The 25787-nt window shown below is 37.8% G+C and overlaps 1 protein-coding gene across 3 annotated transcripts in view; it reads right to left on the minus strand.

Annotated features, from left to right (window-relative positions):
* Window positions 1–25787, minus strand: part of Pard3b (par-3 family cell polarity regulator beta) — a 1018635-nt gene that overhangs the window by 922648 nt on the left and 70200 nt on the right. The gene's annotated exons all lie outside the window — the stretch shown is intronic.

The following is a 25787-nucleotide window of genomic DNA, read 5'->3' on the forward strand; positions in this document are numbered from 1 at the left end:
GGTAAACAGCATTGCCTGAGCAGCTGTTCCCAAGGAAAACACCACCAACAGACACAGCCAAAATTTAATTTGTTCCCTAGTCTTTAAAAAAGTTCACAAAGTACCATGAGAGGCTGGATAAGTGGCTTATTGGTAGGGCACTAATCTAGTGTGTGCTAGAGCCTGGGCTCAAACCCCATTACATGAACACATGTGAAAAGACATCACCAGGATAGACAGCAAGACATGCAGGCTCCGCTCTTGTCACTCACTGGGAGTCAGTGAGAGTAGGTGCATTCACTGAATTGTATCCTGCCAACAAACTAGTACATATTGTACATTTACCAACAAACTAGTGCATATTAAAACTCAATCATCTTTTGTGAGTGTGAGTGTATATATTTGGGTATTTTGAAAGTGTCTCTCATTGAACCTGAAGTTTTCCAGTACAGTGACACTGGCATCTAGAGAACGCCAATGCTTTCTGTGCTGCTCCAGAGCTAGGATTACACGTGTGAACAGCTATGGCAGGCTTTTTGTGGGGATTGCGGGAGGTCAGATTCAGGTCGTCATGCTTTTGTAGCAAGTCACTTCCCAGATGAGTCATCTCACCAAGCCAGTTAAAACGTAAGGGAGAAAAGAATGGTACACAGGACAAGATGATGTGGACCTATTTTAGAAGTAGCCCAGCTCAGTAGTGTCAGGATGCCGTCATTTAAGTTCAAACAATATCACCAAACAAATCAGCAGCAGTGGCACAATCCAGCAGAAGCAGCCAGGCCTCCACCAAATGGTCACAAATCATTAAGAGCGAGAGCAACCCAAACCAGCCAGAAAGCTGGACTTTCCTCAACAAAGTGAAGATCAGCAAAGCTCTGAGACCAAGGAAGCATTGCACAGCTAGCTCTACAAGCACCTTGTCACTGACTCTTGGGTCCAACTTATACTCTCTCCAAGCATCACATGTCCACCATGGGTGAGCTCGAGCAAAACATCACATGAGTCTGACTCATGACAATATCAAATGACACAACCAGAAATTTCTGCTTCACACAATATTCTACCCAATTTCCATCTGAGGCAAAGTCCCATCCAAGCACTATGTTGACCACTGCTGACATCCTGGTGTCATTACTCTTTTGAGGGTACTCTTGTGTCCATAGTCATGTCCTAAGTATTCTAAGGTAGAGATCAATGCATTGCAGAATCCTCAATAAAGGAAACTCAGAAAAAACTACCTCAAGTTTCTAAGAACCCATGTAAAACAGGAGAATTCTGAAGAACAAACAGGCTAAGAGCAGTACTATACACACGCATTCAGTCCACAAGCTTAATTTCAGTCTTGGCTACAAATAACTACTAAGACACAAGATAAAGTATATTCCTATCAATTTGAATGATTTTTTTCCTTAGATAGTTTTATAATTTCCCCTTTCTTAATATTTCTCAATAAAATATGTTTTAATATTCTTGATATCAAGTCTTCCTTTTTCAGGTTCTACAAAGATCTGCCATCTCAAAAGGGTTTTTATTAGACATCAGAATTGTTTTGAGGTACAATAGAGGCTGATTTCTTAGAAATTCAAGCACTAGAAAAATATCTCTGTGACAACTGGTACTAAGCACACTTACTTCCAGTATTCTAAATAACAGAATAGTTCCCAAAGAATAGATTTTATTGTCATAATTACAAAGTAATGATAATTATATATGAAAGTGTTATTAGAACCAAGACTATGAATTACAACTCTGGTATGTCCAAAGACAAACATATGCCTGGCAAAAGTACCTGGAATTCAGGAGAACTCACTAATCATGTAAAAAACAAGTCATATAGACACTGTAACTACATTGACTCAGTCTTTATCTACAATAAACAGGGACAACTAGCAGCATAGCACTAATTAGGGCATAAAATACATTTTCAAAGAGCAATATAAAAAATACAAAATACTTTTCAATATAAGTATATATTTCAGCCCACTCTACTGTTCACTCGAGGCTCATATAGCCTCATTTAAAATCTTGTACTCAATTCACTCAAAATACATTTTGCAACTCTTCCTTCTACTTTTACTATTCCTTAAAAGTTCTGATGGCATACTTACTCATCCATTTGATTACAGGCCACAAAAGGTCACTAATCAATTCCAACTCTATCACTTCAATTGTACTGTCTTCTTAGATAGCAATAGTTTTTATTTGTTTCTTAGTGTAAGATCCCTGACTCTTGATTTACTCTCAAACCTAGCACAGCCTCTAATTCGTTGAAGATTCCTAATGTTTGCAAACTGCCAACAACTCAAGCATTCCCCTTACCTTCTCAAAGTAGACGATGAGATTCTAGTATGAAGAAATGGTACATTCCCACTTAATTAAAAGAACTGTTTATAAAATCTTTGGGTTTATGAAAACCAAAAGAGGGTAATATGCCAGGTCTTGTTACACATGAACTTATTAGTGCTTCTTCCCATGGCCTAAGGGAAATGGAGGTGGGAATTTCCCCTCAAAGATGCAACCACTGTAGAGCAATGGCAGTCAGGCTATGTCTAGGAAAGTTATGCTTTAAAAATCATTTGTTTAAGATTTATTTTATTTAGTATGTGTGTGTGTTTGTGTGTGTGTGCGCACGTGCATGCATGCGTGCACGCGCGCGCGCGTGTGTGTGTGTGTTATGTATATGCATGTGTGTATGCCTGGGTGTTTATACCTGATGGGGGCAATCAGGTGACATCAACAGGTTCTCTCCCTGTGCTGATCCTTCAGTAGGTGTCTAATGATAGAACATGTCGTGAAGGGAAAATGCAAGGGACAAGAGAGACTGATGTGCAGGTAGGTACTCTTACTGAAAAATCGTTAGGGTGGGAGCCCAGACTATAGACCCATAGAACATGCCAAGCAACCTATAAATGCCTGTAGTCCCCACTCAAAGATCTAACACCTTCATATGGCCTTCATATGTACACAGGTACACACAGCTATGAATAAGCACATAAGTGTACATAAAACACCAAAAACAGATAGACACATAAATAAAATAAATCATAAATAAATAATTTTTAAAACATACTTTTCTAGACGTTCCATTCATGAAAACTATATTCAAGGACACCTGGACTATTTTATTTTCTGTGTCAGTTTCCCTTAAAACCCTGAATCAGGCTTGAATTAAAAGCCTACATTTAAGATGATGTCTTCTGATTTCTACCAAAGCCTCTGGGGCGAATAATGGTTTTTCAGGGCATCTGCCCATTCTTAAGTGCAATTCAGTGGTACTGGCACCCATCTGCCAGGGAAAATAGGCTTCTATTTGCTGTGATTTGTGGACATTTATAATTTACTTATCATAAAGTTCCAGAAGAATTAAAAGACACTGGCCAAGTATATAAGGTAAAGACCATGCACCGTAGGGGTGAATGCCTGGCCATGGAGCCTAACTGTGCAAATGTAAAGAAGGGGAGAGTGCAGTGGGAATTAAAGGATGATGTGGTGATTCTCAGAGGACTCTAAATTTCTGTGATAACAACTTGTTATAGGTCGCATGTGATCATTTCCTTGTGCTTAAAGGGTGAGTGCTATATGAGAACATGAAAAGTGCTAACCATGATGTACAATTACTATATTTGAAGAAATGATACCTCAGCATACTTGTCAGTGGCATTACCAATGGGCAATCATAAAATGGCTTAGTGTAACATTCATGATGTCTGCTTTATTCAGACACTATAAATGTGCTTTTTGTGGTCATGAGTAGCTAAATGCAATACCATAGCAAAGTTCACTCCAGATAACAAAATCACATCTTGCTAAAAAAAAAAAAAAAAAAAAAAAAAAAAAAAAAAAAAAAACCAGCTTAAATATACAGTATGCTGTACCCTTGGTACATGAAAATCACCTCACCATGACATAGTACTAGATCACACAGGTCCACTCAGAAAGGAGCACATTCACTTAGCCAACTGCAGACCAATGACTATTACACAGGATGGTAGACAGTATCTCTAAATCACTTCAATAAACTTGTGGAGTTGCTAAGCAATGTAGGCTCTTCACTGATTTTCTATGGAAGTGTAAACATCTATTTTCACACCTGCCAGATTTGCCTTAGGTTCCTAACACGCCAACCCAGTTACAGTACCTACAGCCAAGCTCAAAACTCACACCCTTCCTTAGAATCCTTTAGGGTACATTTCATTGTTTACATAGGTTTTTCTTGGTTACCAAGACTCTAGCTATCTTTTTTTTAACATCTCATCACAGGTTTACTCTTTAATATAGAACACTGGTACTCAGGGTGATATCAGCAAAACCTAGAAAATTGATTTTCATCTTGCACCCTTCCATCTTGATCACTACTCTTCCTCTCAAGGCTGCTTACAGCTCCATCTCCTTTGAACAATCCTACACCCCACAACAGCAAAGTGGGTATCCACTTTCACGGAACCAAAAGGTTTCCAAAGGGAAAGCCGTTAACTGTTCCAGCTTTCAGGGCCTATTAAATACAGCTACAACAACAACAACAACAATGCCCTGACCTATGCAAAGAGGTGTGAGAAGACTGCCCATAAAAGGAATCAGTGACTAATTTATTCACTGCATGAACTGTTAGTGTCCAAATACAGAAATCAGGAATAAAAAATTATATAGAAATATTCAAAGTATTACTTTTATTGGTTACTTAACTTCTAGGATTTTCTTCTAACTTTAAATCTTAAAGTCTATGTCCAAAAAGTCATTCTCCATATTTATGATAGTGTACATATTAAATTCAGTATATGTCAAATAACAGGAAATAATAAAGCATTTTCTCAATATATCTTGGATGTTATATGTTCTTCAAGTTGATGCCTATATTAAATCAAGAGTTATATTAAATTTGGGGTTATATTAAATCTTGAAGACATATAATTAGGACAGGAATGTAATAACTAGGGGTCTTATATAACTTTGAATAATATATCTTAAAAAATTTTAGTACATTTTAATGTGACAACAGACAAGGTTATTAAAATCTTCCAGTGTTAATTGAATCCAATGACCAAACATACATAATTCTTTTGATAACCTCTTGATTATACAGAGGAATAAAAGTTGAAATAAATCAAAACAAATGCACTCTAGGAAACTCAGAGAAGAGGTGAGGCTGAAGCAAGAGGAAGAGGAGTAATCATGGTTTGGAAGAACGGACGAATTTTCACCACTTTCCCTTCATACGAGAAATACCAATGAAGGAAAACAATCTCAACTCCTTGTGAGGACACCATCTGCCATAGGACACAAATGAAGGCTATGAATGTACAGATGAATATCGTGCAGCTAATTTGAAAGGCTGTATAGAAAAGACCGCTTCCAACTATCAAAAACATGCCGAGAAGAACAGAATGCAATGCCAACACTCTAAAATATGATTTACCACATTATCTTTGACACAGAAGGGTCTAGAAGTCCAAGTTAATCTAAGGCTGTAAGAACAAAGAGGTAGCTAAGTTCAGACCACCAAGGGCACAGGGTAGGAGGAAGGTAATAGAAATGGAACGTCTGAAGGTGGAAGTTAGAACATGTAAGGAGAGAGAAATAGAAAAAAACAGGCTAGTTTTTACAATTAGAGTTCAAATAGATTAACAGTCACACAAAAGTAGCCCAGGACTTCAGAGTCACCGCTAAAAAAGGCCTACAGGCCAAAGAAGGATGATAACCCTAGAAATGCCAGTAGCCAACATGGCATCCTCCGGCTAACTTGACAAACACTTGCTGTATGTCTCTATGTTAGGAAGTCAGTGCCCTGAAATTATGTCCTTAAAAGGAAAATATTAGTTTTCATATATAATATAAAAGAAACATCCACATTATTAGAAAAGAAAGTCTAGAGGCACCAGTACTCTATGACACTGAGAGAAATAAAATGTTCAAATGGTCCCTATACTTTGATCTGTCCTATGCTTTTTAGTGATCAAATTAATATAAGCATAGTTAATCCTTAAGCCAAACAAATATTTAATCTAGAAAGTGTCTACCTCAAGACACTTATAAACATATATACTGAACTACAGAGGAGAGCAACTAAAGTAGATAATTAGGAAGGCCATCTTTGCAGCTTAACAAAAATGGAAAATGTGCCTAACAAGAGTAAACAAATCTTGAGGAAAGAAGCTAATCAAAGACCAGTGGCTCAGAGATGATCTCATTATCTTTTAATAAGCTGGGGAAATGATGTCTATTACGATACATTCATAATTTACAAAGTGTCCTCATATATATTATCTTCCATAAGAAGCTTGGGAGGGTCTCATAATCACCCCCACTTTACATGACAAGCTATCAAATAATGGGAGTGGTGGCAGAGTCAGATCTGCATGCCAGCTCCCAGGATCTGCCTGTGACACTCCTATATACAGACATATCAGAAATAGTTTGGGGCCTTTGTTAAATACTTCCTGAACAGGAAAATACTATAACATTTCATTAAAAATATTAGATAAGGGCAGGAGAGAGGGCTGAGCTATTAAAGGCTAGGCTCACAACTAAAAATAAACATATTAGATAAATTAGTTATCTTCTTTCCAGAAAAAAATTTTAAATAAAAAATATTTAGGTGGACCTAAAACGGAGTATAATTCAAATTCAACAGAGTTCAGGTAATGAAACATGTTATTAGACATAATAATAGTATTGAGAATATAGAGACACCATAATATTTAATAAGAGAGGTCTTGCAAGATGCTAGGAGCCATGACTGGCCCTTTGGCCCCACACAGGTGTTAGAGACTGACTGATGCTGATGCTGGGCATGCAGCTGGTAACCCTTCTACCATGGTTACTTTCATGCAGCAAGGCTTCCGAAGACATCAGCGACAGGATAAAAAGATGGAGATGGTACAGAAATAATAGGCAGAAGGCAGAGAATCATCCGTGCTAACGACAGATGATGTGGAAGGAAGTGACTTGGAGGAGGAAACCATTGACACTTGGTTAAGGAAGTGACTCAAATATATGGGATTTGAAACATCTTTGGAGACATGAGAGTGCTTCCAGCTATAGGCAAAAACACAGCAAGGGACAGAAAGAATACAACAGTTTACACAGCAAACAGCAAAGTCCATGTCAGGTACGATATGCAGAAAGTCGAAATATGTAAGAATCAGGACAAATTTTTAATTCTTACAAAGTCAAATTTTCATGACACAAACTCTCCACTAGTTATTTTCAATGGAATTTCAAATTTAGTCCTCTCTTTGAGCAGCTGGGGGTTGGATCACTGCTTTCTTTCCTCTGTAAAGGTGTTGGAGGGAATCTATTCCATGGCACATTTTTTTGGAAGCAAGTTCAGGCACTAGGACACATACAGATGCCTTGTTGGAGTGTTTGTGACCATTTACTGGTTGAGTCTAGCCCAGACATTACACTGAGCGCATGCCCCTGAGGAGATTAAAGCCTAAGCACGTTCATGATGTGACCTATGACCCTGTACCCCAGGGAATGCGCCCCAGACTGTCACATAAAGAAACATGATTTTCAATGACCCATTTTTTTTCTCTAGGCAAATGTGTCCCCATTGGCATGTCAAGATACTATGTTCCATTATGTTCCTGTGTACAGTTAACATGACCTAACTTTTAAAGTACAGTACTATGTTCAATAGCTCTGTTCCAAAAAATGAGATGATCCTTCTAGAATGAAAACATGTGCCTCCAATATTTATAATACTTTCATGATTTAATATGTTTTGCATGTTCAATTTTGCCTAACCTCAACTATCACATGGGCATTACAATTCACTTTTTGTTGTTGTGGTTTTTAAAGAGAAGGGTTTCATTAGAACTCATATAACCAGGGTAACCTTGAACTCCTGATATTTCTGTGTCAACCATGCAAATGCTGAGAATACATGTGCCCCACAACGTGTTTAAAGTTTTAAACAATAGTTATTCATATGTCTGTCTTTATCTGTGTGAAGTACTAAAAAAAGACTTTGATGTTGTAGAAAGAATCAGCAGAAAAATTTTAAATCACTAAAATTTTTCAAAAACTATCTGTTTTCATTCCTGTAAGTTTAGGCATTTATAGATTATCATGGCATGTGAGAAATTATATCTAAAATATTTGTAAATCTTTCAGCACCAAACATCACCATAAACTGTCACAACAGAACTATTTCATAATATAAAGACAACTTACATTATTTTCCTAAAAGAAAAGCAAATGAGCAGAATTTAGGAGTTGGTTTAACAGGACCATCCACACACCTCACAATGGCATTACCAAAGATGAACTTCCTTGGAGATGAAGGTGGCAGGAAGAGTGAAGCCAGGGCGAAATGTCCCTGTCTTTAGAAGGGTGGTTACACGTTAATGGTTAAAGAATTTCACTCAAAAAAACTAAGTAAGGCATAGCCACAATAGTATCGTTTATAAAAATATATGTAGCAGTCAATTTATTGCATGTTAGGAAATAACTACATAAAAATGAGTGGAAGTCTTACCACAAATGAAATCTTTAATTTTTGATTAACATGTATTAACTATATAATTAAATCATAAAAGTTAGCCCCCTAGGGTTAAAAATCTGAAATCTCTTGTCTTCTCCAACAGGAAGAAACCAACTATAACATAGTCATGGAGAAAATACTACCTGTCAATAAAGGATGAAATAATACAAATACATATGATGGCAAGGGACAATCTCAAAGGCATTAGCTCAGGAAAAGAAGCAAAGCATTGAACAGTGTGCCCTGCAAGGCACCTTTATTGTGAGCATCAGGAACAGGCACACTTGTGTGTGAAGGGAAATGTAGGATCTCTGGAGTAACAGCAACTTCTCTTGATAGAAGTTGGGTAAGAATGTGTATAGATTTGTCAAATCTGGACAAAAATACCAGAAATGTACATTCTATTGCTAAAAAAATTAAAATTAAATGTGAAAACAATGGTGTATTCCTAATGATCATAATAGAAAACATTTGTCAATAATGTAAGACATAACAAAATACAAAAATATTGAAAAAAGAAACTAGCTATTGGAAATAAAGATATTTCTCTAGCACTTTAACTTCACTCTGCTTTTGCACAATTTAACAGTAAATGTTGCAAGAGAGTAGATTCTCATCTTCCTAAAGTTTAAGGTTGAGAAAGCTAGGTAGTAAAACCCAGATACATTGCACTTGAGTAAAAAGAGGTCAGACTTACTAAAACATTGGACAACTCAAATATAATAATTCAAAAATACAAAGAAGGAAACAATTCCATTTATTTCACAATTGCTAAGTTGTCTTCTAGGGTTTCATATTTCTAATAGGTGTGGCTTTCACCCAAACCTATTTTTATAATAAGGAAAAAGAAAAAATTAGTTATATTTACCTTCTACTTATCACTAAAGAAAGTATGTGACCATCACATCCCTTGGCTTCAGGTATTTAAATTGAATCACAGCAATAGAAAGCATTATTAGGGGTAACTTTATTCCCATACCAGCCAAATGAGAAGCAAAATTACACATTTATGAGCTAACTGGATCATGAAAAGAAAAGAAGGTAATGGCTTGATAAAGAAATAAACATTCAGTTTCCCAAATCCATGAATTCTACAACCCTAAGAATCCTACCAAAAGAGGACCAAAGGCAGATATTCTGCAAAGAGAAATGGAGCTTCTGCATTGAATAAGCATAAGACTTTTTCTTGCCATTAATTAAACAACATAATACAACTGTGCTCTTAGCAATGGTGCTGCTTGTATTGTAGTGTCACATGTGATCTGCAGATGACTCAAGGTGAATAGGAGGGAGCATGTAGATAATATGCAAATGTTATGTCATTGTATGTGAGGACCTTGAGCATCCAAGTTTCCTGAAAAATCAGAGATAATTACACTTAATCTTAATTTGTCAAATAACTCACTTGATAAATATGATGGCAGGTTCTTCTCCAGTTCCATGAGAATGTCTCAAACAAAATTAGGTATTTAATCAAACTCTACCAAATTTCCCATCGAGATGATTACTACTTCTGTAGGCTCAGTTACCAAAATATTGATGATTTTATAAATTATTATTTTTAAAAGTAAAAATAATAATTTTCCAGAAAATAATTATCTATTCTTCATGCCAGAGATATTAAAGTTGTCATTTACCTCATAAACACAAAACTAAGGTTTCCTACTGTGTGATAACTAAATAGATATCAAATTCTAAATATCTATCCAAACCAATCTCAAATTATCTTTTATAATCTTAAGCATATATACAATCACTGAAATAGTAAACAGAAGATGAAAACCACTATAAGTAACCTCTTAGGAGGTTACCTTTCATGAGAATAGATGTTCTTCGTGTTTCAGGCAAATTTCCTTATATCATACAGGAAAACAACTCTATAAAATGTGTTTCACAAATTTAAAAGTTCCTATATGATAACCTGCTCAAAACAAATATTAGGTCAGTCTTCATTTAAAATGTCATTTTAAGGCATTTATTTGTTATACCTAAATATGCCTAAAGCTAACAGCAATGCTTTGCTTTAGTTAAAGGGACTCTATTACTTGGAAAGAACAGAGCTGAAGCAGGAAAATGTCTGAAATCAGCTGGTATTTATACCAAGTCTGGGATTTATCACCCTCATTGCTGATGACTTATCCAGGGACCGTGGAATCAAGACAACACCACCTCCCTCCATCCTGGAGGAGAGCCTTTGTAAAGTTGTTCTTCTTAGCATAAGTGACTCATATGTATAGGTTCTTCTCAACTGAGGCTGAATTTCCTCTATAGAATGGCAAATGGCCCTCTGTAACCACCTCCTGAGGAGTGTTCTCCCTGCCTGGAGCTGTGGTGCTGGAAACCAACGCCCTGGCTTCGGGAGACCTCTCTATCCTCTACCTAGTTGGTCATGAATTTCAGGAAGGATAGGGCAAGCAACCCAGAAGCATTCCATGTTTTTATTCTTGGAATCTCATAACTATTCCCCTGCCAAGACTTATCTATATGTTAACAAAAGTAACAATGAGAGGACGAGGGGTAGAAGAGAAGGAAGCATTTTACCCAAAGAAGGACTCGCATATTCTAGAATATTAAATAAATCACTAAAATATAATAGCAATTTGGTTGTTAGAGACACACCTCTGACAGGTTGTATTAGAGATTTACTGAGATTATTGAGAGAAGGCCTTCTCCCAGGGTGAGAAGCATATTCAGAAAGGAACACAGACTTAAAGAGGTCCTTGCCTGCATGATTTGACTCCTTACTGATAAGTGTAGCAACCCTTGATATGGCCAACCCTTCACATAAGAACCCAACTTCTTTGGTTGTCCAACACAACCTGAAGTGCATGAACTATATAAGAACTATATAAGTGCATTTGTTACACCCATTTAACCCTTTGTAATACTTTGCAACAGATGTGGGAAGTTAGTACAATAATGACACTGCCTGGTTATAGCTAGTATCTCTAGATGAAAAACCACAAGGAAAGATGAAATTTCCCAACTCCAAATGCATGCAGTCTAAGCATCTGTATGTATACCCTGAAAGAGGTCTTAAGTGGATGGAAACCAAACGCAGGCTTCATCATGCAATGGACAGACTAAGGACATGAATTTAAATTGCAGCTGTCGGTACAGTTCTCAGTTGAAGTGGGGCAGTAATTAGAAAAGCATGTGATCTTGTAACTTGGGATATGGTCTGTGGGAGGTCCCCAGCTCTGAATCTGATAGGGTTATTTTGTTCTTACCTGCAATAGTGGTCACTTCTCCTTGCCTAAGAATTAATCTATAAGAATTACTATAACAGGTAAGTGATTACAAGAATTACAGTCGAAAGAAAGAAAGAAAGAAAGAAAGAAAGAAAGAAAGAAAGAAAGAAAGAAAGAAAGAAAGAAAGAAAGAAAGAAAGAAAGGAAGGAAGGAAGGAAGAAAGGAAGAAAGAAAGAAAGAAAGAAAGAAAGAAAGAAAGAAAGAAAGAAAGAAAGAAAGAAAGAAAGAAAGAAAGAAGGAAAGAAAGAAAGAAAGTAAGTAAGTCAGGCAGGCAGTGGTGGCGCATGCCTTTAATCCCAGCACTTGGAAGGCAGAGGCAGGCGGATTTCTGAGTTCGAAGCCAGCCTGGTCTACAGAGTGAGTTCCAGGACAGCCAAGGGCTACACAGAAACCCTGTCTCAAAAAAAAAAAAAAAAAAAAAAAAAAAAAAAAAAAAAAAAAAACCTAAAAAAGAGAGAGAAAGAAAGAAAAGAAAAAAGAAAAGGATTACAGTCTATAATCATTACTCAGAAAAGAAAAAGAAAACATCTGGCTGTTACTGAACCTGTTCCTTCCAAATAATGCTAGAATGAGCATAGGAATGCAAATGACTCTTTAAGGTCTTGATCTAAATTCTTTTGGCTACATACTTAGAAGTTCAATTTATAATACTTGTGATATTTTTAATATTTGCTATTATAATATTTCTATGGTAGCTATACTATCAAACAGTCTCATCAACACCATTTAAGAATTTCTGTCACCTTAACTATTGTGTTTTGGTGGCAATAGCCTTTTAATAGGTGTAAGACAATATCTCTTCATGGTTTTGATGAGAACCACTTACACACACTTTTAGGCACCTGTATATCTTTTTTGGACACCAATCTATAATTTACCATCTTTGAGAAAGGCCCACCTAAATAGCTGACTTATACCAACATAGAGAGAATTTTAGTTTCTTTAAAAAACCTAGAATATGAATAAGTATGTTTTTATTTAATCCCAGGTGTGGGATATAGGGCTGCTTCAGATTGTCCCCGGCAGCTGACTATGATTTGCCTTGTGCAGGGACATGATTTCGCCAGCTGCAGATAATTTCTGCGATTGTGTGATGTTTGGAATTCTGAGGACCTCTGAGAGGGTGTATAAATGCTAGGGCCCCTGAGAGACAGTTGTTGGTGGGTTGTTGGTTAGAGGCTATGGGTTGTTATTGGTCATGGCTTGTTAATTAGTCATGCGCAAAAGGAGGAAGAGGAAGAGGAGGAAGAAGAAGGAATAATTAAATATGAAACTTGTCCAAGGAACTCCATGCCCTTAACTATCAGGAGTAGTCTAACAGTAACATCACCTCCTTCCCCTCTATTCTTTTTCCCTCTCCTGTCTAGTATTAAGGGTTGAAAGGGTGAAAAAAGTAGAATAAAGAAAGACCCACCAAGCAGCCAAAGTCCAGCTGCATACTGTAGCATCAAAACAGGGAGAGACAGGAAATACACTGCCACACTTACTGCAGAGTATGCTTAACAATTACGCCCATTCACCCCAAAATCAGCCTCGAGCAATGGAGACTCAGAAATACTAGGCTTCTAAATGTGTTTATCACAGTTCAAAACATAACTAGAAAGTGAAATATCGTCTGTGTTTATAAACTGCAGAAAGAGATAATACTATAGATTAAAGTAGGTACAAATTAGATTGATACATTGAAGAAAATATTCTTTCAGAAGGTTTTGTATAAGACAAATGGAGAGCATCAGTTGGTTACAAAGACTAGAAACATTGAAAGCATCATCATGACCAAGGTAAGACTGTAACATCAGCAGAGCACAAGGACTCCAGGCTTGGGAGAGAATCTGTACACAGGGACTTAAGTGGAACTGACTTAGCACAAAGGCAAAATCACAGTCCTCTTTCATAGACTGTGGCCTTCATTGGATTAGACGCTGTTATCCCAACTCAACATTTTGTTGACTAATAGTCTCTATAAGGGTCAATATTTCTTGAGCTATCTTTTGATACTACACCATTCACACTGGAGTACTGATACGTTTTACAACTCATTCACTTAAATACTTATTGAATGTTCGTTTGTGCTAGCAGCCTTTGAAGTCATTTCAAACCCTGCCACTACCACCACTCCCACCTCCAAACATAACCCAACCACAAGGTGATACAAAAGTTTGCAATTCCTTTTAAGTATATGGAACACAGAAGTATTTTTAAAGCCACAATACTCACATTTCTAACTTCATTTGTGTATAATTTGAGCTGTCTGGACCACCTTCTGTTCCTTCTACATAACCCAAAGTTATTCCGGCACATCAGCTACAGCCAGTGCTAGCACTGTTCACTAAAGTACATGATCTGCTCCTTCCAGGCCCACAGTCCAGCTACTTCGGGAACATCAGAATTTACAACACAATGCTGTGACTTACTCAGGCCAATGAATCTTGAATAGAGACAATATATGTGACTACTAGTCTGCACCATTTCAGAGAAGCTAAATCATTTACAGGGTACTCTTCCTTGCTTGGTGTTGGAAAAAGTTATGCTAATGTGGAGCTCTATCAGAGACCTCAGCCTGATAAAATAAGAGTCAGGCAACAATCAAAAAGAGCACCTTCCAATTTACATTGAACAATTAGCATAAGTTAGAAAGAATCATCAATGGTGTTAAGTCACTGGATAACTATATAAAAAATAACTTGTATGATCTGGGGCCTGTATCTGGCTGCTGGGATTCTTTGTATGCATTTATTTATTTGACTGAGTGGAGCAGAAACACCAGGCAAGGCATGCAAAGGTCAAAGGATAATAGTCACTGGCTTTTCTCTTTCCATCGTGTGTGTCCTGAGGGTTGAACGTGGGTTTTGAACAGCAGGTGCCTTTACCTGCAAAGCTTTCTCATAGGCCTAGAGTTTTTATAGTCTCTGGAAGCTTTAAGTCTTCTTATCCAGGTCTCCTGTCTGTCCTCAGCTTTATGGAAAGAGGCCCTTCCTTTATCAGAACTGCTAACAAGGTAAAGGAAGGTTTTTCCTGCTGCAAGTACTGACCTGTCAGAATCGATGAATACACATGCACATGTTCATTACTCTACACCACGGTGCTATAGATGGCCGATTTTATGCTGCTGCTGCTGCTGCTGCTGTTTTAACAGAGACGGAGCAGAAAAGCATAGCAGCAGAATAAATGAGTGTAAACCCAACAGAGGTGAGCAGGCAGAGATGAAGCAAAAAGGGTGTAACTCCAGAAATTATGAACCTATTTAAGAGTTCAAGGGACATTCTGCAAGGCCTCTGTATGACAGTAATATCTTCCGCACCTGAGAAGGATCAGAGGCCTTTGAGAGTGAAAACAGAGCTCAACCAACCATGTGCACAGGTTCGTGAGATAGGTCAAGCAGCCTACAACAGATCTAGCATTAAACCCAAATGAAAGACAAACTCTCTGCTTCCCTCCAGCTTCCCTTCCTCAGTGTGACAGTTTATTCACAAAGAATTATCAACTTCTCTGACTTCCAGACATTCTCATCATATTTTACTAACAAGGAGGATATGGACTGGAAGAGAGTTAATGCTGACAAACAAGAGTTACATTTGTGAAATGCTCACTCCTCACTGAAGTAGCAAAAACTGTACTTGAACAAACCAATATCAATAACTTGTCATTTTGAACAACACTGACCAAGGGAAATCTAAAATCTGCTCTCTGTCAAATGAGGTCTGGGATATAGTAAGAACATCAACCCTGAGATGTTACATGGGGATGACTGGATGAAAACGTTCACCATAGTAAGTGGATGAATGGTCAACATCAGAGCCACTTCAGTCCTTAGAAGCCTAGTCCTGGATTTACCAGGAAATCACCACATGATGTGCCCTCTCAGTGTCCCAAAATATAGAACAGGGAGTGTGTAACCAGTGCAAGAGTCACAGTTTACAGAAGTCCAGAAAGCCTGTCAGGTAGTCAGATAGGTGCTTGCTGATCCCTGGTGTTTGGTTTGTCTCCAGGACATGGAGACATAAATAAATTGAAACCCAAGTAAATAAATTGTTGTAAAGTTGTGTGGAACTTTCTGTTGCAGGTGTCTCTGAGGGAGTTTAGTCAAGTTTTCTTTCTCCGTGAATAGTCAGAAATGACTCTAGTACAAAAAGCAACAAACAAACAAACAAAAACAAAACAAAACCCTTAGGGGCTAAAATAAAATTCACTTTTAAGCGTCCTGAGAAATCTCAGGTAAAAACAATTGATAAATATAATTGTACACTAAGGTAATTATCACATAAAAACCCTGCACCAAATTAATCTAATGGAAAATCAAAGCACATTATCTTTGCACGCTAATTTTAAAGGCACAGTTAATTGAATGCCCACAAGCAATCAATCTGTGTATTACCTATGCCGAGCAGGACTGCAGAAACAGTATTGCTGGCTACCCTGGGAACTTTGCAATGACTATAAGCAATGGTTGGGTATTTTTAGTATGGTCATAAGAGATATTAGAATGACTGTTGCCAGGGATAAGGGAGGAGGTGATGTTCAGGTACAAAGTTCCACTTCTGTAAGATGAATAAGTCCTTGAGATGAATTTACAGCCTGATAGCTACATACTACATTGCTAAAGAGATAACCCTTATTGTATATTTTCTTATTTTAAAAAATCATAAGAAAAGTGAAGAAAAGTGGTGAATACACTATGTCATTGACTGCTGTGTTGGTTTCCATGCATACTTATCTCCAAACACAAACTATATACATTGATTTACTTTTCTTTGGCATAAATCATATTCGAATAAAGGATTTTTATGTTAAAACCTTCACATAACAAGAAAACTACTTGTAGTATAAAGTACTAAGTTTTAGTAACCCAACAGTAGTTTCTGATACTGAGAAAAATCAGTATATCAAGCATGATTGAGTTTTATTTCTTTTATCATCAACTTAAGGACCTCAAAGGTAGATAAATTTTAAGGAGAAGGCATATTGCTTTTGTAAGGCATGATTGATGTGGCAATAAGTTTCGTTCAAATAACCTTAAGAATGAATGCCCAGAAGTCACACTCTGATAGTAATTTGTATTGCACATGGAAATAAACCAATACAACCACATTTGAGAATTTTGGTATCTGCCTCTCTAGCAATGAGTCATGATGTAAAGTGTTCCTTGCTCATGTCTTTGTCATGTCACTCACTCTGTGAAGAAGGATACTATAAATACAACTGTTTGATAATAGTGACATATTTGAGATATTCTCAAGACATTTTGTACTTTTGCAAAAGAAGGGGACAGTCTGTATCTGCAACTGGGAGCTGCTGATAATGAAACGCCTGACAATTAATTCTCTGTGGAATATCCCTCAGCTTACATTAAGAACTTGAAGACATGAGCTCAGCCCTGGTCATGCAGTGAGGCCATCGGCAGCACTGGCATGGAATGCAAAGGGATGCTCCAATGCTGCCCTTCTCCATCCTCAGCTTCACAACCCTGACGAAGAGCCACATCCCACCAGGCAGACAAAGAGGAAAGGCAAAGGCTTGGTGCAAAGTGAAGTGAGGCACAGGCTGTGGCCAAACCCATAGGAGTTCTGAGAGAAAACAGAGAGCTGATGTAGAGTAGAAGCAGAGAAAACAAAGTGAATTCTTTATTCAAGAAAAGTGTTTACAGTGTAACTATTTCAGAACACAAAATAAGAAACAATAATTTCAAAAGTGCAATAAAGCAGCAAAGAAAACCAGGTTCCCAAAATGCTCTAAGCCATAAGCGTAGGAGTTAAAAACAAATCTGCAGTATGCAGCACAAGAACTTTGAGATAAAACTAAAGGCTTGTATTCCATCTCTATGTTGTCATTCACTCCAGGAGACACTTCTTATGTCAAAAGACTAGTGTCACTGGCTATCTTCAAAGTAGAAAATACTCCAATATGTTACAGAAAGAAAGTGAAACTTTACCTTTAATTTTTTTTATTTTTGTGGAAAGTACTTTTTCTCATTTAATAACCCATGATCATGGTTTCCCTTCCCTTTATTTCTCCTAAATAATGGAGGAATTTACCCCACCCATGTGGACCACCTCCTTTCTCTCTCTCATTGGAAAATGGACTTCTAAGGGATACTAATAAAATGCAATAAAAAAGATAAACAAAAACAAGCATGTTGGAATAGAACAAAACAAACAGAAAGAAAAATAACCCCAAAAGGAATAAGAAACATACATAGACACAGAAACCCTTTCATTCATATACTCTGGAATCCCATAAAACCACAAAACTGGAAACCATTATACATACATACACACACACACACAAAGAACATGTAGAGTAAAGGTGGGGAGAAAATAAATATGAATAAAATAATGAGAAACCGAGATAGAGAGACCAGACATGACATTATGAGACAAGGAAACCTCTAAGGCGCAATAGAGTTCATTTACTACTGGCCATCAATTACTGGGCATGCCTACCCTCTTAAGAGTAGTTTGCTTCCCCAGTGAAACACCCCTGGAGAAAACTAAATTTCTATTTGCATGTGGTTGTCACTTGGAGACTGCTTGTGAGCTAAGGAGGAGGGCAAGTGTCCACTTCTCCTTTGAGCTCTAGGACCCCATGTGGTGCAGGCCCTATGCTCCTTCCCTCAGTCTCTGAGAGTCTGTATTTGCATTGGTTCTGCTGATTTAGAGGACCTTGCTTTCTTGATGTCCTACCTCTTAAACTCTTTCTTCCTCCTCTTCTGCAGGGTTCTCTGAGCCCTAATAAGAGGGATTTGATGGAGACGTCCCATTTAGGGCTGAGTATTACAAGTTCTTTCACTCCCTGTATTAATGTCTGTAGAGAGACTTATTGAGGTGCCATGCCACCTGGCAGGAACTTGACATTGACCAATGTGAAGTTCCTCTCCCAGCCTTTGAGGGGGAACTCCTGTGTTAGCCATAACCCCTTCCACCTAGGGTGGAGTGCTCAGACCAAGGTGAAGCCCATTGTTCTTCAAGGACCTGCAGTTTCCTGAGAAACACCAGCCACCTGTGGAGCAACTGAACTGGTTCGGCTGAGAAGCTTCCAGCCTTTGGGGAAGGGTTTTCCTCTGTCTATATATTTGGAGTTCATTAAACTTTGAGACCTTGAACAGCAATGTTGTCTTGGTCTTCATCTCTTTTTGCTGCCTTCCCATACATCTCCAGCTTCCCTTCCAAGTAACCCGTCTGATGTAACTGCAGGCAGTTACAAATGTCTGCTGTGGGTCTATGTTTTCTCTCATTTGCTGCATAGGGAAGCTTCTATGATCATGTTTGAGCAAAGCACTGTTCCTATTTGTCTTATTCTTAACCTAATCTTAAAAAAGTTGACATATTAAAAGACTCCTTAGGACTAGTGAGGTGGCTCAGTTAGTAAAACATCTGGCACATAGCACAGGAACCTGCATTTGGATTCCCAGCATCTGTCTAAGGGCCAGTCAAGTCCATCTGAAACGCCCACACGGGAGCATGTGTATTCCCAGAGCTCACTGGCAAATCAGCTGAGCAGCACCAAAGAACTCCAAACTCTGGTTTTGACGCAGTCTCAAAAATAATGGAGGACATGATTGAGAAATACAGCTAAAATAGACCTTCCATTCCAAACACATGCATGTCCACCCACACATATGTGCATATACATGAACAAAACATGCACAGATGTGCACACAGAGAGAGAGAGAGAGAGAGAGAGAGAGAGAGAGAGAGGTGAGAGAGAGCGAGAGTGAGAGAGAGAGAGGGCGAGAGAGAGCGAGAGAGAGAGAGAGAGAGAGAGAGAGAGAGAGAGAGAGAGAGCGAGCAAGAAAGAGCGAGAGAGAGGGAGGGAGGGAGGGAAAGGTTTTATCTAGTGGCATTTCTGTATGAGATAGGTTCCTGATCTCCACTTTCAGATATGTAATCCTCATCATTCTAGCTATAAGTATGTCCACTACAGGGGTCTCCAACACTCTACACCCACTTTAACTATGTTAATTTATTGGTTTAAGTCATTACTACAACTTAATAAAGTACCTTTCTATAAAGACAGAAAAAGAAATGTATACAAATTGCAATAGTCACCAAAATAGTGAGGGTTACAAGCCAGACCACTGTGATTCTCTGTTGGTATTCAGGAGAGGGAGGGGCCTCCATCGTCTCAGAGAAGGGCTTGGGAGGGGTTGTCCAGGAAGGAGGACAGTGATTGGGATGTAAAATGAATAAAAAAATATGGTCCAGAAAGACAAGCACTAGAGTGAAGATGAGAAATATTATAGTAAGCAAATGAGAAAATATTCTATCCTTTGTCCCTAGCAGTAAGTGAGGTAAGTTTGGGGAAAGTAAGGCTATGTGGCTTAAATCCTGGAAAGCATTCCTAGTACATACTCATTTAGGATGCTTGGTTCACACTGATCTCATACTAGCCTGCACACATCCCTGCAAAGACCTAGACTATATTATCCAAGGAGCAATGCCTGTAGTTTGACGTGAAAACAGATAGTGTTTGAACAGTGTTTCAAAGATGAGTCACCAGGAAGAAAAAGATATGCGATCACTGCTGCTGTGATTTGAGGGCATGGGCAGGTCAGCCACCAGCTAAAGGAGGTCTGGGAGAATTGTGATGGAAAAAAATATAAGGAGTTGGTGTGAGACCAGCTTGTTTCTACAGAAGACCAGCAAGGTAGATGCGTGAATGAGTTTATGTCCAGCATTAGAAGCCACAGTCCTCTAGAAGGATGCCTCAGCACTGAACAAAGGATGGATCAGTTGAGAATTCTGAAAAACTTGCCATGATTTTCTTAAGGGAAAAAAATAAGAAATAAGGTAAAAATGGGGAGGCTGTTGGAAAAGAGGCATTATGAGGCATAAAACTAAACTAGAAGACTTTGCATTATAAATGCTATGAGTTTTATTTATATCAATTTTTGAAACATTTTTATTTTTAAGATCTCTTTTGATTTTAAGAGCTAAGTACTAAGATTGACCACATACTTCTCATCACACACACACACACAAACCCCGGGTATCACCCTCTCCTTCTAATGCATTATTTACAAGTGATCAACCTGCATGACTAATTCATTCTACAAAACCCATGCATTCACTTTTGGTGTACATTAAATAAGTCTGAATATATAATGGCATGCATCTACTGCCACAGTGTTAGGTGGCACATTTTCAATGACCCAAAGCTCGGAAGCTCCGTTCGTGCCCAACTCCACTGGTTCAGGCAATATGGCTCCTTCACTCTCACCTGCCCTTTCCTCCCCAGAACAGCCAGAGTGGACTAAGTACATCATGCTGTCCTCTAAGATCATCTGCTTATACTTGATGATATGTATTCAGATTTCTTCCACAATCTCCTTGGCCATAGAGGACCTGTGTCTCTTGATCTCTTGAGAGCTCATGTTCTGATTTGCTCTGTGTATGTGTAGTATATGTGTGTTCATGTGTGTGTATGTATATACAGGCTAAAGGTTTACATCTAGTATCTTCCTCAATCACCCTCCAACTTATTTTTTGAGAAAGTATCTCTTTCTTATTGGCATTCATTGTTTTTTTTCTAGGATCACAGGCAAATAGGCTCAGAGATCCTCCTGTATCTATCTACCTATACTCAGGTTATAGTTGAGCAACACCACACCTATTTTTTACATGAATGCTGTGGATATGAATTCAGGACTTCATACAGCAAGTCATATTCCCTGCCTGAATGTGTCTATCTTCTAGCATGTAATGACATCTCATTATCTAACAATACTGCCATTTATTTATCCAGCCATGCACTTAGGGACATATGGCTGTCCCTAGGTGCATATAGTATTTTAGTAATTATGTCTGTAACTATTATCAATACTCATGAAGAGAATGTGTGATTGTACGTGTCATTGTTGTTATTTTTAAATAGGGACGTTATAGATTGGGAATTGAAACCAGAGCCTTCAGCATTCTAAGCAAGGGCTCTGTCACTAAGTTACACTTGTGGATGCATGTTCAGACTTTTATGTGGACATATTTTTGAACTCTGAGTAATTAGTAAAAAAAAAAAAACACTGTAATTACTGGCCTTACAGAAAAGGTATTTTCAGTTTTATAAGAAATTACCCAAGTCATCTTCCTAAGAAGTTAATCTAGTCTCGTACCCTTCAGTAACAAACTGGAGTAATACCCTCACCGGTGTTGGCTATTGTTGGAAGTTGCTTGGGGCCAATCAGTGTGTACCAGTGTGTCTCTGAAGCTCTGACTTGCATTTTCCTAATGATGATAACCCAGGACAAGAGACATCTTCTTAGACACTTATTAGTCATATATGGGTGTTCTTTGGTGAATTGTTTGCAGATCTGTGCCTCATTAGTAAAGTTATTCATTGTCTTCCTGGGGATTTTTAAGAGTTATTTATAGGTTTTGGGTAAAAGTCTTTATTAAAGGTTTCCTTTGAGACCATTCTAAGCCATTTTTGTTGGTTGCAAATTACCCTTCAGCTTCTGCAACTTCCACAGCAAAAGTGTGCCTCCATCTCTCTCCATACACTAGAAATAAATTAAATGTCATTTACAAATTTTAAGGGAAAACCCTTCTTCCAGGGTTTCTCTGTGTAGCCCTGGCTGTCCTGGAAATCACTTTGCAGACCAGGCTGGTCTCAAAATCACTGAGACCCTCAAGACAGAACTATTTAATTTTAATGAAGTCTGAGAGTTTATATGTGTACACATAATCCTAGAACATAGGAGGTAGAACCAAAATAGTGAGGAGTTCAAGGCCAACCACATCAACATAAGAATTTGAGCTCGGCCTAGGCTACATGAGACCCCATCTCAATAACATTAAGTAAACTGGGAAAGTACAATCACAGAATTCACTTCAAGAATTACAATTGAAAGTTTGTTGTTAATGATAAAATTTTCACTTTCATGCAAGAGTTAGAGTTTGGCCAAGCAATATCATCTGTCATAAGTATGGAACGTTCTCATTTTTTAAGAGTTTTCCTGATGAAATTGATAATGACATAAGTAAGTGTGAAACGAAGGAAGACTAGGTTATACAACATTTACTTCACGGCTCAGATCATTGATGGTATATATACAAATGGTCTCTGCCAGGCCAAAGGCATTCTAGATTTTCTGCTTAAAAGTTTCACAGTACAGTACTTAACATCTAAGTCTATAATGAAGCTAGAATTAAATTTTGAAAATGGCCATTTTATTTTATAAATGTGCCATCACTTAAAGATCTTGGCAAAGCATTACAATATTTAGTTTTACTAAAGCTCAGTGTTTGATTTCACATCATTTTAATATGCAGTGTGATGAAGTTAGGTTTACATATAAACTATTTTTTATAAAGACAAAGCCTTATCTTCAAGGGAAAGATACATACTGTTGACAAACTGATCTAGTGGCTTTTTCATGACCATTTTTACTTTAGATATTGACTGACAGAAAAATAATGATTATGCAGATTAGGTATTTGACAGATAATTTCTAAGAAAGTGAGAACATGGTGATCCCTCCACTTCAAGAATGACAACTGAATGCTTATTGTTAAAGATAAAAGCTTCCCTTTCATGCAAAAGTTAGGAGTTGGAGACGCTAGATCACCTGTCATGAGTGACAAGTTCCCAGTCTTCAAGTGTTTTCCTGATGAGATTGATGGTGACATAAAGAAATGTGATCTTTCAAAATTCACTAACACTTTCAGATTCAGTCAACCAGCATCTGCAAAATGACCAATGTTATATTACAAAGTGTTTCAAACCATATACAGGTAAAATAGCAACTTCAAAAGGATGAAAGATCTGTGGGTTATGATGTAGTAGAATATGAAAAGTCATGAGATTGGACTGTGTGCTCTTGTCTTCAAACAACCTTCAAGGACTATTTGTTAGGTTGGAGCATAGTAGCAAAAAATGTCATAATTTTCTTTTAAAATACATTAAATGGTATGTTCGTTTTTAATGACTACTAGACATCTATGTGGGCAAGATTTTCTTTCTACACTTAAAGGAGAATATACACTGTAAAGGAATGAGGAAGAGGTAGAAGAACTGTAAAGGAGAAGCATCTCCAGCCAATCAGACCAGACAATGATTCACTGAAGTAACTGTGGGTTCAGTTCACCAGACATAATTAGATATTCTGTGGCATGGAATCAGAGACCGGCACAAACTGAAACTAAACAGCTCATGGGAAAAGAGTGTCAATAATAGGAAAGTGTCACAAGACCTTTAACAAATATATTCTCAGAAAGATCAGACAGTATCCCAATCTGCTGACAGAAATACTTAAAGAAGAAAACAACCTGAGGGGTAATGAGGAACTTAAAAGCAGAGGAAGAAATACAGGCCAATAACCAGTTAAGATAAACATGAAAATACCTCACAAAATATTAAATTAAAGTAGCAAAAAAATAAAAAAGAGGAAAAGGAAAAATGAAGTAAAAAATAGAAGAAAATTCCAGGTGTAAAATACAATTTGGAATAATCAAAAAGAGGCCAGCTTGAGAATAATATGTATTGAGCAGAGACAAGAGAGAAAGGATGTCTCTCCAAAGTGCAAGATAGGTCTACACAGACAAAGCTCTAATAACTCCAAGATGCACAGCATTATAAAGAGTCTTAATAATTCACATACATCATGAAAGTTCAGGTAACTGGAGAAAAAATGGAGAGAGCTGAGGCTGAAGGTAAAAAGGCCTGCTTGACAACACTGGAGACGCCACACATAGCTTTCAACAACTGAAGGCCTTCCAACTAACTTTCAGACGCTAGGACTCAAGTCCTAGTGAAAAAGTAAAAGCGTACATTTTAGGACATAAATTCCAAAGGCCTATATTCAAACGACCTTTCCTTTCCCCGAAAACAACCAGATATGTTTTAAATGCATGTATAGGAATAGTATAGGAACAGTATAGGGATTATGGGATTAACACAACAAAGACGTTTATAATTTTTTGATCAGCTTTAAACAGTGTTTACCATCAAACTAGCATAAAGATCAAATGTTGATTTCTCAAAATGATAATTTTTAAGCAGAGAAATGGGGAGAGGAGCTGAAAGTGTGACCTGAGAGGAAGGAATTAAAAGGAACTAAATTCCTAACTGTAAAGGAACAAGTTAAAATGCCTGAATTTTATATTAAGTAATATAGGATGCAATCAAGAAGATTGTTTATACATGAGAACAAACTCTTTTTACTTTTTTTATTAGATATTTTCTTTATTTACATTTCAAATGTTATCCCCTTTCTAGTTTCCCCTCCAAAAACCCCCTATATTATGCTCCCCTTTCCCCTGTTCACCAACCCACCCACTCCTGCTTCCCTGTCCTGGCATTCCCCTATACTGGGGCATTGAGCCTTCTCAGGGCCAAGGGCCTCTCCTCCCTTTGATGTCCATCAAGGTCATCCTCTGCTACATATGCAGCTGGAGCCATTGATCCTTCCATGTGTACTCTTTGGTTGGTGGTTTAGTCCCTGGGAATTCTGGGGACACTGGTTGGTTCATAATGTTGTTCCTCCTATGGGGGTGACAGCTCCTTTAAACTCTTAAGGAAGTTGGCGAAGGATGTCTCAGAGGAGGAAGACAACACCATAAAGTTGATAACATTGGGTTAAGAGCATGATACATATGTACCATGTAAGAAAGAATAAAATTATGACAAATCACAAAATGAATAAGCACAGGAATGCATATACAACTTCATAAAGGCAATGCATTTATTAAAAAACCTATACATTTGCAAGAAAATTCAGAGATCATGCATATTTATTGACTAAGGAACCAATATATGACTATATATAATGTTTTATATAAATATTGTGTCTAATTTGTTTCAAATTCATCTGAAAGGGAGGCAAAGCAACCCCTCTTGGACTGGTTTGCCAGGATCCCATATCTACAGCGTGCACACCATGCTGTCGGACCATACAGCCCGCTGCTGGAGCTGACTGCAGAAGAACTCAGACCACTGTGTTCTTTCATGAAAGCAAACAGCTGCCAGCCACAGTGTTCACTTCCCTACAGATGATAGTGTAGCATGTCCCTCCCGCATCTGACAGGAGCTCTGTGTCTCCTGAAAGTAGAGAGGATAGAAGACCTCATATTTCAAGAAA

This window comes from Apodemus sylvaticus, chromosome 9 (assembly GCF_947179515.1).
Source record: "Apodemus sylvaticus chromosome 9, mApoSyl1.1, whole genome shotgun sequence".
Classification (NCBI taxonomy): domain Eukaryota; kingdom Metazoa; phylum Chordata; class Mammalia; order Rodentia; family Muridae; genus Apodemus; species Apodemus sylvaticus.